The 15013-nt window shown below is 43.9% G+C and overlaps 1 protein-coding gene across 4 annotated transcripts in view; it reads right to left on the bottom strand.

The window, feature by feature from the left end:
- LOC130296583 (KAT8 regulatory NSL complex subunit 1-like) overlaps positions 1-12168 on the bottom strand; it is a 129075-nt gene extending 116907 nt beyond the window's left edge. The window contains exons 1-3 of one of the 4 annotated variants that reach the window (XM_056548272.1): positions 12125-12168; positions 7576-7670; positions 3165-3279 (exon numbers count right to left, since the gene is read on the bottom strand). The gene's annotated coding sequence lies outside the window, so the exon portion shown is untranslated. Of the gene's footprint in view, positions 1-173; positions 306-3164; positions 3280-7575; positions 7681-12124 lie in introns of those variants that run through there. The other 3 variants (XM_056548274.1, XM_056548270.1, XM_056548273.1) reach the window with 3 other exon arrangements.
- Between the last annotated feature and the right edge of the window lie 2845 nt (positions 12169-15013).

Raw genomic sequence — 15013 nt, 5'->3', positions numbered from 1 at the left:
GGTCTAGTCTGTAGAGCTTACACTTTTGCAGCAGAATTGCGGGGGTTGGTGGGGAGGTTCCTTAGCATGGCAGGCTGACATGGAGGGAAATTCCAAAACAATAGAGGTAAGAAAGGCGTGTACCTAAAGCAAACGTGTAAGGAAGCCCTGTTTAAGGCAAAGCGTGTACTTACAGGCAGGCGAGGGAAAAGCTGCGGATCTCAGCACAGAGACAACACAGATCATTGCTGCTGTCTCTGAATCATATTCCAGCTTTGCACTAACCACACACAAGCTGCACTAATGTGAGCTCCTGCAACACCCCCTCCCCTCTCCACAACACCAGGATGAGTCCATGCAGCCCCCCAGGGGAGGACAGCGTGCACATCTAAGCCTCCTAACCACAATGCACCAATGAAGCAAGCTGGGAAAGGCCTGAAAAGGATTCCAGATCGCACAACAATAACAGACACCAACGGGGGTTCAGGCAGAGGTGCCGAATGGCCAAAATATTTACATTTACGTAAGAACAGCTCTACCCTTTGTGCAGTCTCAATGGTATTTCCAACTGCTGCTTGCTCGGAAAAATGGAGGGTGCGATACCAGGCTGTAACCACCGGGGGCAGCAGAGCCACCCCCAACGTGTCATATGCCGGAGTTCATTTCACACGGGGTCCTATTATGCAACAGGCGTATAATGCAAAGATCACACAGGCTGCTAATAGCTTACAACATAATAAACATTCTATATATATATAATAGGAGGGTCTATTAAATCCACACACATTTAATAAATCAAAATAGTGATTCAACATTCCATCTAAAGGCAAGAACAGGTAAATTCACATGTTGCAGAAAACGGACCTGCGAGGCAGACTTTAAAATAAATAAATTATTTTTTTACCACCGATATAACCCTTTGGAGGTAGCAGGGGTGAAACCTGCCATGAATTCGCACTAAATATTGAAAGCAACTTTGCACACAAAAATGTATTATGTGTGGACCCTAGTACTTTGCTATTCCTATAACAGTGGTCTCCGACCTGTGACTCTCCAGCTGTTGCAAAACCACCTCCCAGCATGCCCAGACAGCAGCGGTCTCTGTCTTGTCATTCCCAGCTGTTGCAAAACTACAACTACCAGCATGCCAGGGCAGTGGTTGGCCAAGTGCCAAAGCTAGGTGTTGTAGTTTCACAACAGCTGGAAACCCACAGGTTAAAGGGGTACTCCGGTGGAAAACTTTTTTTGTTTTTAATCAACTGGTGCCAGAAAGTTAAACAGATTTGTAAATTACTTCTATTAAAAAATCTTAATCCTTCCAGTACTTATTAGCTGCTGAATACTACAGAGGAAATTCTTTTCTTTTTGGAACACAGAGCTCTCTGTTGACATCATGACCACAGTGCTCTCTGCTGACATCTCTGTCCCTTTTAAGAACTGTCTAGAGTAGGAGAAAATCCCCAAAGAAAACATATGCTGCGCTGGACAGTTCCTAAAATGGACAGAGGTGTCAGCAGAGAGCATTGTGCTCATGATGTCAGCAGACAGCTCTGTGTTCCAAAAAGAAATGAATTTCCTCTGTAGTATTCAGCAGCTAATAAGTACTGGAAGGATTAAGATTTTTTAATATAAGTAATTTACAAATCTGTTTAACTTTCTGGCACCAGTTGATTAAAAAAAAAAGTTTTCCACCGGAGAACCCCTTTAAAGCAGTGTTTCCCAACTAGGATGCCTCCAAGTGCTGCAAAACTACAACTCCCAGCATGCTGGGAGTTGTAGTTTTGCAACAGCTAGAAGCACGCTGATTGAAAAACACTGGGATAAGGACACCATACACATTAGAACAAAGTCAGCTACATCTGTCTGTGTAATTGTGATTCATCAGCGGTCCGGGCATGCTGGGAGTTGTAGTTTTGCATTATCTGGAGGCATACTGGTTGGGAAACACTACCTTAAAGGGGTTATCCAGAAAAAAAAAAAACATTTTATATATCAACTGGCTCCAGATTTGTAAATTACTTCTATTAAAAAATCTTAATCCTTTCAGTACTTATGAGCTGCTGAAGTTGAGTTCTTCTTTTCTGTCTAAGTGCTCTGATGACACCTGCCTCGGGAACTGTCCACAGTAGAGAAAATCATCATAGCAAACCTCTTTTACCCTGTGCAGTTCCCGAGACAAGCAGAGATGTCATCAGAGAGCACTGTTGCCAGACCGAAAAGAACAACTCAACTTCAGCAACTGATAATTATTGGAAGGATTAAGATTTTTTTAATAAAAGTAATTTACAAATCTGTTTAACTTTCTGGAGCCAGTTGATATATATAACTGTCACCTGGAATACCTTTTTAAGCTGTGGTTTTCAAGCTGATGTAAAACTACAACACCTAGCTATGTCAGATGCCCTTCCAACTCCACCTGGAAAACAAGGGCAGACATTCCGCACAGACCGGCACAGCATTGGCAGTGCATTTCTGAGCGGTTTTCGCCAAAAGAACTGAAATGCTGCACACAGTGCAGCAGAATCCAATTGAGAACAATGGGACTCTGCTGCAACGGAATTTCCGAGTGGAATTTTTCTGCTGGACTCTATCCGGCGCATAAACATGGCCTAAGGCATCTTACATTTCAACAGAGATAAACTGTTGCAAGAGCTGTCTGGCAGAAGCTTACCCTTTCGTCTCTCTATTTAGAGCACATGAATGCTTTGCCAGGCAGACTGTTCATGTCTATGGAGGGACAGGGAGAGATAGAGCTGTTTCCGAATGAACGTTTGGCTATGGCATGTGCATAGCTATTTTTAGAGACCACACTTTTATAGTATACTTGATGTCACAACAACCTTTAGTCACATATAGACAATTTATTTATTCATTCATTAAAGTGTTAAAATAATATAAGGATCCAAATCTAGAAATGTATTCCAGGGGAAATGATAAATCCAAATATGCGGCAATGGGGTCTGTCACTGAACCTAAATGCTAAATATTAAAAAGTAAATCTAGGGATCGATGGCAACAGTCATTGTACACAGGCAATGTTCAATGGTATTTTGCATTATATTTATAGCCAAAAGACAGAAAAATTTGCTAATTTGCTAATTGTGTGGGTTCCTCATCTGGTTTTGGCTAAAAAAAAAATAACCAAATTACAATGTGGTTACAGAGATAAGATCCACCGTGTTTACCTGCAACCAGAAGATCCGGACGTTGTTGGCCAGAAGCGTCTGTATGTATGTAGACATGAAGATAAAACTGCATACAAACAAGCCAATGGAAATATCCAGCCTGGCCATGGAGTATCTGTATAAAAAAAAAGAGAGAGATGCATTATATATATATATATATATATATATATATATATATAGATAGATAGATATTAGCTAAAGGCATTTGGTGGCCATTAAAATGGGTTGCCAGTGAATCAAAACAATTTCCACTTTGCCATTTCCAGGGTGTTTGAAGCTGGCGGAGATGGTCAGGTGCCCAAAAAAAGCCAACCGTGTTACATAATTTGCTTAACTCCTTTTTAATTTAATGGTTGGAAATGGGAGCTATGGTGTTTACATAACTCCGGAAGTTACATAAGCAACGTAGCTCATGAGGCCTAAGCTGTTTAAGCAACCCCCATTAAAGGGGTACTCAGGTGGAAAACTTTTTTTTTTTTTAATCAGCTGGTGCCAGAAAGTTAAACAGATTTGTAAATTACTTCTATTAAAAAAATCTTAATCCTTCCAGTACTTATTAGCTGCTGAATACTACTGAGCGAATTCCTTTCTTTTTGGAACACAGAGCTCTCTGCTGACATCATGACCACAGTGTCCTCTGCTGACATCTCTGTCCATTTTAAGAACTGTCCAGAGTAGGAGAAAATCCCCATAGCAAACAAATGCTGCTCTGGACAGTTACTAAAATGGACAGAGATGTCAGCAGAGAGCACTGTGGTCATGATGTCAGCAGAGAGCTCGGTGTTCCAAAAAGAAAAGAATTTCCTCTGTAGTATTCAGCAGCTAAAAAGTACTGGAATGATTAAGATTTTTTAATAGAAGTAATTTACAAATCTGACCTTCTCCAAAGAACAAAGAAACGGAGCACTCACCTCCAAATTGCGGACACAGATGCAACTTTTATTGAGACTCACAGATTACAGGACACGTGAGGACATCAGCGGGAGGGCAGGTAGATGGAAGACACAAGCGGGGGGCATACTCACATCACAGCGGGCGACAGCACTGTATCGCGCCTTCGCGCTTCGTCAGGCCCCTTGGGAGCCTGACGAAGCGCGAAGGCGCCGTACAGTGCTGTCGCCCGCTGTGATGTGAGAATACCCCCCCCGCTTGTGTCTTCCATCTACCTGCCCTCCCGCTTATGTCCTCACGTGTCCTGTAATCTGCGAGTCTCAATAAAAGTTGCATCTGTGTCCACAATTTGGAGGTGAGTGCTCCGTTTCTTTGTTCTTTGGAGAAGGTCAGATATTGATACTATCACCACGTGCAGCACCACCTATACTTGACAGTTCACACTCACCGGACACTTTATATCAGGACGATTGGACTGTGTTTTCCTAGTGGTGAGCGATACCGCAGTGTGAATGGGACTAGAGATGAGCAAACTTACAGTAAATTCGATTCGTCACAAACTTCTCGGCTCGGCAGTTGATGACTTATCCTGCATAAATTAGTTCAGCTTTCAGGTGCTCCGGTGGGCTGGAAAAGGTGGATACAGTCCTAGGAAAGATTCTCCTAGGACTGTATACACCTTTTCCAGCCCACGGGAGCACCTGAAAGCTGAACTCATTTATGCAGGATAATTCATCAACTGCCGAGCCGAGAAGTTTGTGACGAATCGAATTTACTGTAAGTTCGCTCTTTCAATTTTGCACCTAAAAATCCATATGACTGCTTATTTTTTGCGCCACCAATTCTACTTTGTAATGACGTCAGTCATTTTGCCCAAAAATCTACGGTGAAACGGAAAAAAAATCATTGTGCGACAAAATGTAAAAAAAAACGCCGTTTTGTAACTTTTGGGGGCTTCCGTTTCTACGTAGTCCATTTTTCGGTAAAAATGACACCTTATCATTATTCTGTAGGTCAATATGATTAAAATGATACCCTACTTATATAGGTTTGATTTTGTCGGACTTCTGGAAAAAATCATAACTACATGCAGGAAAATTAATACGTTTAAAATTGTCATCTTCTGACCCCTATAACTGTTTTATTTTTCCGTGTATGGGGCGGTATGAGGACTCATTTTTTGCGCCGTGATTTGAAGTTTTTAACGGTACCATTTTTGCATTGATAGGACTTATTGATCGCTTTTTATTCATTTTTAAATGATATAAAAAGTGACAAAAAAATGCACCATTTTGGACTTTGGAATTTTTTTTCCCGCACGCCATTGACCGAGCGGTTTAATTAATGATATATTTTTATAATTCAGACATTTCCGCACGCGGTGATACCATATATGTTTATTTTTATTTACACTGTGTTTTTTTATTTATGGGAAAAGGGGGTGATTCAAACTTTTAATAGGGGAGGGGTTAAATGATATTCATTCACTTTTTTTTCCACTTTTTCTTTGTAGTGTTATAGGTCCCATTGGGACCTATAACACTGCACACACTGATCTTCTATGCTGATCACTGGTTTCTCATAGGAAACCAGTGATCGATGATTCTGCCGCTTGACTGCTCATGTCTGGATCTCAGGCACTGATCAGTCATTCGGCGATCGGACAGCGAGGAGGCAGGTAGGGGCCCTCCCGCTGTCCTGTAAGCTGTTCGGGATGCCGCGATTTCGCCCCGGCTATCCCGAACAGCCCACTGAGTTAACCGGCAACTTTCACTTTCACTTTTAGCCGCTGCGCGCTATTAGCGGCGGGTCCCGGCTTCACTATGACGCCGGGCCCGCCGTGATATGATGCGGGGTTACCGTGTAACCCCGCGTTATATCACCGGAGCAGGACCAAGGACGTACCAGTACGTCCTTGGTCCTTAAGGGGTTAATGTCAATGTGAGTTATGCAAATTGCGCAACACAGCCAACTTGGCTGTTTTTGGTGCCAGCCCATCACTGCCACCAAACAGGCTGGAAATGGTCGGTGGCAATCATTTTGATTTGTGGGCTTGGCATTGTGCAAAAAAATAAAATAAAAAAAGACGCTACTCTCACCAGTTGATCTTTGTCGCTTCCAGTGCCACTGCTCTGGTTCTCCATGTTGCCTTTATCTACACGGCCGCAGTGAAGACAAGCCTGTATACCCACGACATCACTGCAGCCCATCACAAACTGGTTGTCTGTGCACACAATGGGGGAGATTAAGGGTGCGTTCACACGCTTTTAGTTTTTTCGGGTTTTCCGCTGCGTATTTGAAAGTGGGCGGGCTCTTCTCGGCAGTCCAAAGCAGATTTTCCGCAGCGTAAATTCCTCCCTGGAAAATCTGCTGCGGACAGCCGAGAAGAGCCTGCCTGCCCCCTTTCAAATACGCAGCGGAAAACCCGCAAAAACAAAAAGCGTGTGAACGCACCCTTATCAATACCTGCTTAGAGGAAAAGTTGCTGAGTTGCCCATAGCAACCAATCAGATCGCGTCTTTCATTTCTGAAAAGGCCTCTGAAAAATAAAAGAAGCGATCTGATTGGTTGCCAAGGGCAACTCAGAAACTTTTCCTCTGGACAGGTTTTGATAAATCTCCCCCAATATGTAAAAAAAACAGACATTTTTTTTCCATTCACGTAAAAAAAAGTGACATATCACTTATGTCCGCAGATGCAAAAAATACATCCTTTTTTCATATCAGCCCAGATTAGAGATGAGCGAACTTACAGTAAATTCGATTCGTCACAAACTTCTCGGCTCGGCAGTTGATGACTTTTCCTGCATAAATTAGTTCAGCCTTCAGGTGCTCCGGTGGGCTGGAAAAGGTGGATACATTCCTAGGAAAGAGTCTCCTAGGACTGTATCCACCTTTTCCAGCCCACCGGAGCACCTGAAAGCTGAATTAATTTATGCAGGAAAAGTCATCAACTGCCGAGCGGAGAAGTTCGTGACGAATCGAATTTACTGTAAGTTCGCTCATCTCTAGCCCAGATCTATGAAACTATGAGAGAAAAATGGAGTGATTTTCCCAAAACAACCAATCACAGCTCAGCTTTCACTTTACCAGATCTCGTTAGCTGAGCCGTAATTGGTTGCTATGGGAAAATCACTATATTTTTTTCTCTCACAGTTTGATAAATCTGGTCCACTGTGCCCTATCCGAGGCTAAGGCTGGTTTCGAAGCCTCTAGTGCAGTGGTCTTCAACCTGCGGACCTCCAGATGTTGCAAAACTACAACTCCCAGCATGCCCGGACAGCCAACGGCTGTCCGGGCATGCTGGGAGTTGTAGTTTTGCAACATCTGGAGGTCCGCAGGTTGGAGACCACTGCTCTAGTGTTTTTGAGGATATCAATCTATTACTGTAATCCAGTCAGTCATATTTGGAGTTGTAGTTCAACAACCTCATCCCAAGCCATGAAAACGTAATCAATGGGTCTATTCCCTCTTCCCGCCAAGCCAAAATACACGGATGTCTACGTGTGAGGCATACTTACCGCTCCGATGGCTGCAGCATTCTGGATTTTCTCACAATTCCGAACCTGAGATTTGCTTTACAAATCATTATGAATGCCGGTGAGATATCGTTGTCCTAAAAAACACTCAAATAATATTCTAAAATTATTTTCTGGTGTGACCTAAAACATTTTATACCGCCCTATATCATTTTACATTGACATTTTGGGGAAGATTTATCATAACCTGTCCAGAGGAAAAGCTGTTGAGTTGCCCATAGCAACCAATCAGATCGCTTCTTTCATTTTTGAAAAGGCCTGAGAGAAATGAAAGAAGGGATCTGATTGGTTGCTATGGGCAACTCAGCAACTTTTCCTCTGGACAGGTTTTGATAAATCTCCCCCCTTTATAATTTTTAATATGTTCATTTTATGCACATGTCTTATTCTAAAACATTATTTGCTGTTCTTGTGTGTACATTTTTAACCTGTAATTTGGCATTCGTATCTGGTACCCCTATTTAGGTATGCAATGTATTTATTGATTTTGAGTAAAGAACTTTACAAAAAATTGGGGGAGATTTTTAAAAATTGTGCAGAGAAAAAGTGGCCTAGTGGCAACTAATTAGATTGCTCCATTAATAAATATATATATATATATATATATATATATATATATATATATATGTAATCTGATTGGTTGCTATGGGCAACTGCTCCACCTTTCCTCTTCCTCAGTATTGATAAATCTCTCCCATTGTGTAGCTGCTTACTATCCAGATACAGATACATCATACATTCCAAAGAGAAAACAGTAAGGCTAGGTTAAGACTACGGAATCTCCGGGCAGAAAAATTTCCGCCCGGACATTCCGAGTTCCGCCTGCGGACACTGCAGGACCGTGCGGACACTGCAGTCTCCTATAGACTACTATGTGTTCCACTAGGATTTCTGCCTGAAGAAAGAGCAACCCCCTTTCTTCAGGCGGAAATTTTCTAGCGGATTTTTCATCCGGATTTTCCGCTTCACAAATTCCGAAGTGCGAATTTGTGAACGGAAAACCATTCACTACACTATACATTATAGTAAGCGGTATTTCTGCCGGAAATTTCAAAGCAAAAATTCCGGCGGAAATTCCGTAGTCTGAACCTAGCCTAAGGCTATCTTCACATTCAGTTCTTTGGTCCATATTTTCCGAGTAAACAAAAAAAAAAAAAAATAATAATTTTTCAGTCAAAAAAAGGGCAGAAAATTTCAGCTGTATTTTTCTACCATTTGGTGAGTTGGTTCATCTGATTTTCTTATTTTTAAGACTTTTTACAGACTTTTCTTTTTACTCCCAAAAAATGCGCTTATGCATTTTGTAAACCAGACCTTAAAACTGGTCAAAAAAGTAAAAAAAAAAAAATCCAAAAAGATACTAAATTTTAGAGCCATAAATGACAGAAATAAAAGGACTTTGGGGCAGATTTATCAAAAACTGTGCCCGCCGGCTGAATTTGAATATTCATGGTCGCTGGTCACGTGAGAGCTCAGTAGGCACAAGCGCTCACATGACCAGCGACCATGAATATTCAAACCCAGCTTGCGGACCCACCTCCAGCACGCAATTCAGCGCAGATAGAAGCCGATCTTTAGAGGGACCGGGCGCCGGACTGAAGGTATGTATATTAGTCAGAGACCCCTCGTCGGTCTCCTGTTCACCCACACTATAGTTCACATCACGTTTTCTTCCATACGGGAGCGCATACGGCAGGCGGGAACTAAAACCTCGTGCTCCCGTATGTAATTAATTTCAATGAGCCGGCCGGAGTGAAACGTTCGGTCTGGTCGGCTCCTTTTTGCGCCGTATGCGCTTTTACAACCGGACCTAAAACCGTGGTTGACCACAGTTTTCGGTCCGGGGAAAAAGCGCATACAGCGCAAAAATAAGCGGACAGGACTGCACGTTTTACTCCGGCCGCCTCATTGAAATGAATTACATACGGGAGCGCATAGAAAGGCATACGGGAAAGCGAGGTTTTAGTTCCCCCCTGCCGTATGCGCTCCCGTATGGGAGAAAACATGATGTGAACCAGCCCTTACCTGGTGTATTGTAGTGGGTGAATGGGTGACCGCTTTCCTTTAGCACAAATTTTTGCCCCATTTTTTGAAAGCCGAAAAACTAAACGAATGCAAAAGATGGCTAAAAATAAGGTCCAAATACTCCATTATTATAGTGAATATAGTATAGTAGGGGGGCCAAAGGAAAAAGTCATGAGGGTCCATAACAGTTTTTATAAAGTTATGAGACCATCACCAAACAATGGGTATAGCCTCATATTCCTACTGCGGCAGAAAAACCTGTAATTCGATAACTCCTTAGACCTGTGATGGTGAACCTATGGCACGCGTGCCACAGGTGGCACTCCGAGCCCCTTCTGTGGGCACGCGGCCATGGTTGCCATTTGATGTGCTCCGCCGCGCTGGACTTCTGTGAACTTCCGCTATGCTTTTGCGCACTGCCTGTGTTTTTCAGGCATACATTCAGCTACAATTTCACGGTGTGAACATGGTCTAAGGCTTAGACCATGTTCACACCGTGAAATTGTAGCTGAATGTATGCCTGAAAAACACCGGCAGTCCGCAAAAAGCGGGCATTGGCAGAACATACCGGCACTATGACCATTTGGAAATGTGCCGTCTCCGATGCAATTCTTTCTGCGGAGGACGGAATCGGGATTGTTTCTGACGCAGAAATTCTGCCGTGTGAATGGTGCAGCAGAATCCTGTTGATAACCATGGGACTCTGCAGCAGAATTTTTCCTCTGTATTCCTCGGAAAGTCTGTTGTGTGAACATGGCCTTAGAATGACATTTGCGCTATGTGTGCGTCTATGAAGGGCTATACTAAGTGTACATATGGTGAAGAGTTTCCCTCATACCTTTTGATTCAGTGCCTTACAATTTTCTGTACATGAGCATATGGATATGTTTGCATTTATGTATTACTCTGCATGTATATCTATGTATGATTATGCATGTATATGTATATATATGATTATGATTATGCATATATGATTATGCGTGTATATATGGTTATTCACGTGTATATGTAGGATTACGCATGTATATGTATGTAATTATGATAATGCATGTATATGTACAGTGGTCCCTCAAGTTACGATATTAATTGGTTCCAGGACGACCATTGTATGTTGAAACCATTGTATGTTTAGACCAGAACTCTATGGAAACCTGGTAATTGGTTCTGAAGGCCCAAAATTTCATCCAAAAATAGGAAAAAGTGAGGATTAAAGAAAAATAAGTTGATAACTAATACAGATAAAGCAAATCCTTATATATAAAAGTAAGAAAGATCTGCCAGTGTTTTCCAACCAGGGTACCTCCAGCTGTTGCAAAACTACAACTCCCAGCATGCCCGGACAGCCTTTGGCTGTCCGGGCATGCTGGGAGTTGTAGTTTTGCAACAGCTGGAGGCACCCTCATTGGGAAACTGGTCTATGTAGAGGACAGGAGCTTCTTCAAGGTCCTATACAGTACAAACAGTGTCCTAAAATGAAGCCACCCTCACCTGGTGTCCAAAGGAGCAGCCAACCCTGGCACAGGTTAAAAGTAGTACAGAACATGTAGTACCTCCCTGTACTGTAGGGGACGCTACCAGACAGTCAGTCAGTGCATGCACTTCAGTAATACAGGGGTTTTACCAGTGAATGCCCATTCTGATTGGTCGGTTCTTCCAGCCATTGACATATTTTGCAGATTTCATAACATTGTATGTTGAGTCTGGTTTCAAGTTACAATGGTCCAGAAAAGCCCATTGTATGTTGAAACTATTGTATGTTGAGGCCATTGTAAGTTGAGGGATCACTGTATATATGGTTCTGCATCTATATGTGTGTGTATATGATTATGTGTGTACATTTATGTATGATTATGTTTATCAGTGTATATATGATTATGTATGATTATGTGTGTACATTTATGTATGATTATGTTTATCAGTGTATATATGATTATGTATGATTATGTTTATCAGTGTATATATGATTATGTATGATTATGTGTGTACATTTATGTATGATTATGTTTATCAGTGTATATATGATTATGTATGATTATGTTTATCAGTGTATATATGATTAGGCATGTGTATATATGTATGATTATTATTTGTATGTATACATGATTCTGCATGTATATGAATGTAAATCTGCTTATGCCCATATATGAATATGCATGTATATGTATGTATATATAATTCTATATGTATGATGCACATCAGTATATCTCCTAAGTGCCCAAAGCTCCCCTATCCTCCCAGCATGCCCTCCTGTCATGTACCAGCTGCATCGTGCACTGGCACAGAGTATCATAGCCCAGCTGATCATACAAAGTTCCAGTATCTGGCCTGTTTATAGCTGAGGAAGACAGAGGCATATATCCCAGCCATTCTGCACATCCAGCTTCCACAATGCCCCTACCTGGCCTGCCCCTGCTTCCCTACATGCCTAGGGGTGCCCCTCTCCCCCCACCCAGTGCCACCTGGTGCATGAACCCCACTCCCCACGCACCCCTCAGCCTGCACCTACCTGCACAGCTCAACCAGGGCTGCTGGCTACGGCCTCTCCCATCGCCCTCCCCTATGAGATCCTAATTGGAGGACGGTGCGAAACTCGATATCGGATTGGCTGACGAGGTGTCAGTCAAGCCGTTGAGGGCCGGCGAATGGGCGTGACTAAGTGCCGTTACTGTGTGCCTGGGTTCAAGCTTGTTATGGGGGAAGGGGGGCAAGCATGTCATGGTATGAGAGTGTGACCCCTGACTGTGTGCCAGTACCCCCCCAAAATGTACACACAATGCCCCCTGTATAGCCTGCATGTAAGAGGGGAGGGTGGCAGCAGTATGGGGGAAATGCACACTTATCCCCATATACCACATCAGATACCTGTGCCCCCAGTTTCTGTGGGTCATAATGATGATTATATTACCTTTTATCACCAGTGGTGCTGAACCCCATAGGTTATGTTACCAAACATGCAGTGTTATGTACTTAGGACCATCAGAAAAGGCCATACACAGCACACTGGGCCTATGTTTACATAGCTGTACATTGGTACATGTACCAGTGAATATACGCGCCAATTGTGACGTCAGTGTTGCCATAAAATAAGTTTTCAGTCACTTAAACAGTTGATAAAGTATTTAACCCCCTCCCACCATGAAACAAACAAAAAAAACTGCTCCTGATGCCAATACCTGGCCTTGAGAATCTGATATTGACACCTTTTCGAGGTTTTAACGTGAATAGCGTAAGGTGTTAATTCTACCCCATAGTGCATGAATAAATAGGCACGATAAGATGGCTACAGACGTAAAGATTTTCCCACAATCCAACATTTTGTCATCAGAACGCTCGTTCGGGATGAAGCATACATGAAACCTTGTGTTAAATCACATGTATATCACTTAGGAAAAGTTCAAGCGTGCCCTGCCACGCTTGTTCTACCAAATATGTTCTACGTCCTACAAAACGGGGAGCGTCCCCCCAGAAGTGGACAGCCATATATATGTTATCCTCTGTAGCGGCCATATTCAAATAAATTGACTAACGGCAGTGGCGGACCCAGAGTCCAATGTCAGCCGAGAGGCACCATCAGGCTATATTTGCACAGGAAAATGTCCAGAAAGTCTCAGCACTTGGAATAGTGGCAGGGAGGGCCCTCGGGGGGGAGGGGGTCAATTTCCCCGCTGCTTCCCCCCCTGTATCCGCCACTGGCTGACGGGCCAGAGTGCACCAGAGTGAGACGTGCTCTTTGATAGCAACTCGCACATCCCACTCAGTGCCATAAATGTGCCATTTTACTCGCCAAAGATGGCTTGGGCACAGCAGTCATGAATGTGGGATCACCTGGGGGGCATCTGTGATTGATACACCCGCCCTGCAGCAATGGTGGTGATCAGCGAATACTCCATTCGCTCCCATTTACTCACTTTGTTGCCATAATCAACAGCGACAACTAGCCGTGTTGATATTTGTGATAAAGACACTATTCTTCATGTCCATCAAGAACTGATTGCCAGGGGTGAGCTATGAGGTCAGCAGTAGTCTAGGACAGTGGTCTCCAAACTGTGGACCTCTAGATGTTGCAAACCTACAACTCCCAGCATGCCCGGACAGCCGTCGGCTGTCCGGGCATGTTGGGAGGTGTAGTTTTGCAACATCTAGAGGTCCACAGTTTAGCGACCACTGGTCTAAGGTGTAAAATAAAATAAAGGTCCACTAGTAGAGAAAGCACTACCGCCACTGCCCCTCTAGTTGACAGACGCTACCTGGAGTACGCCTGAACACCTCACACCTCTTACTTTCTTCTGCCACTTTAGCCGTGCTCTATCATAGAGAATAAAATTCCAAAATCATGATGGCACTCACCATTACTGTCAGGATCCGGACTGGTATGCGGGGAGGATATGGGTAGTGGATCCTCTGTGTCAGTGAGGTCGATGACGTGGGCTGTACCGGGGGAACGGTTCTAAGAAGTTACTGGTTTTCACCAGAGCCCGCCGCAAAGCGGGATGGACTTGCTGCGGCGGTAACTCCCAGGTCGTATCCCCTGATAGCGACTCAACCTCACTGACAGCTGAGACTGGTGCGGTACACAAGGACAAGGCTGAGGAAAGGTCGGACGTAGCAAAAGGTCAAGGCAGGCGGCAAAGGTTCGTAGTCAGGGGCAACAGCAAAGGGTCTGGATACACAGGCTTGGGATACACACAAAACGCTTTCTCAGGGCACTAGGGCAACAAGATCCGGCAAGGACAGGAAGGGGGAGTGGGTTTTCACACTTTACACTGATTGGAACAGATTGGGCCAGGCACCAATTAATGGTGCACTGGCCCTTTAAATCTGAGAGACCCGGTGCGCACGCGCCCTAGAGAGCAGGACCGCGCGCGCCGGGACTGAGCATACGGAGGACGGGCAGGTGAACAGAACGGGATGCGACCCGGCACGTCCCACCGCGCGGATCACATCCCCGCCAGGGGAATCAGAGCAGTGCTTCCGGTCAGCGAGTCTGACCGAGGCGCTGCGAACAGGAGATGAACGCAGTGAGCGCTCCGGGGGAGGAGAGGGACCCGGAGCGCTCGGCGTTACAATTACAGCAGGTAAAATTTATTTTCAGTCCAGTCTAAGGATGCATACAATGGCCCATGGGCCGTTTCACATTATGTCCAGCGCTTTGTCTTGACCTAGGTCAAGACTAAGCGCTGGACATAGCGTGAAACGGCATGTCGGCCATACGATGCATCCTTAGACCGGAGTAAAAAAAAAATGTTACCTGCTGTAATGGTGAGTGCCATCAAGCCTCTTCTTTCATGAAATAAAATAAAGGGGTTATCCCACAATCAAAAGTTATCCTCAATCCACAGGATAGAAAAAAACTAGCTGATCGGGGGGAGGTCCCATCAAACTGATCATGGGAACC

The sequence above is a fragment of the Hyla sarda genome, chromosome 12 (genome assembly GCF_029499605.1).
Source record: "Hyla sarda isolate aHylSar1 chromosome 12, aHylSar1.hap1, whole genome shotgun sequence".
NCBI lineage: Eukaryota > Metazoa > Chordata > Amphibia > Anura > Hylidae > Hyla > Hyla sarda.
The sequence above is the reverse complement of the archived record's forward strand: the minus strand, read 5'-3'. Positions and strand labels throughout refer to the sequence as shown.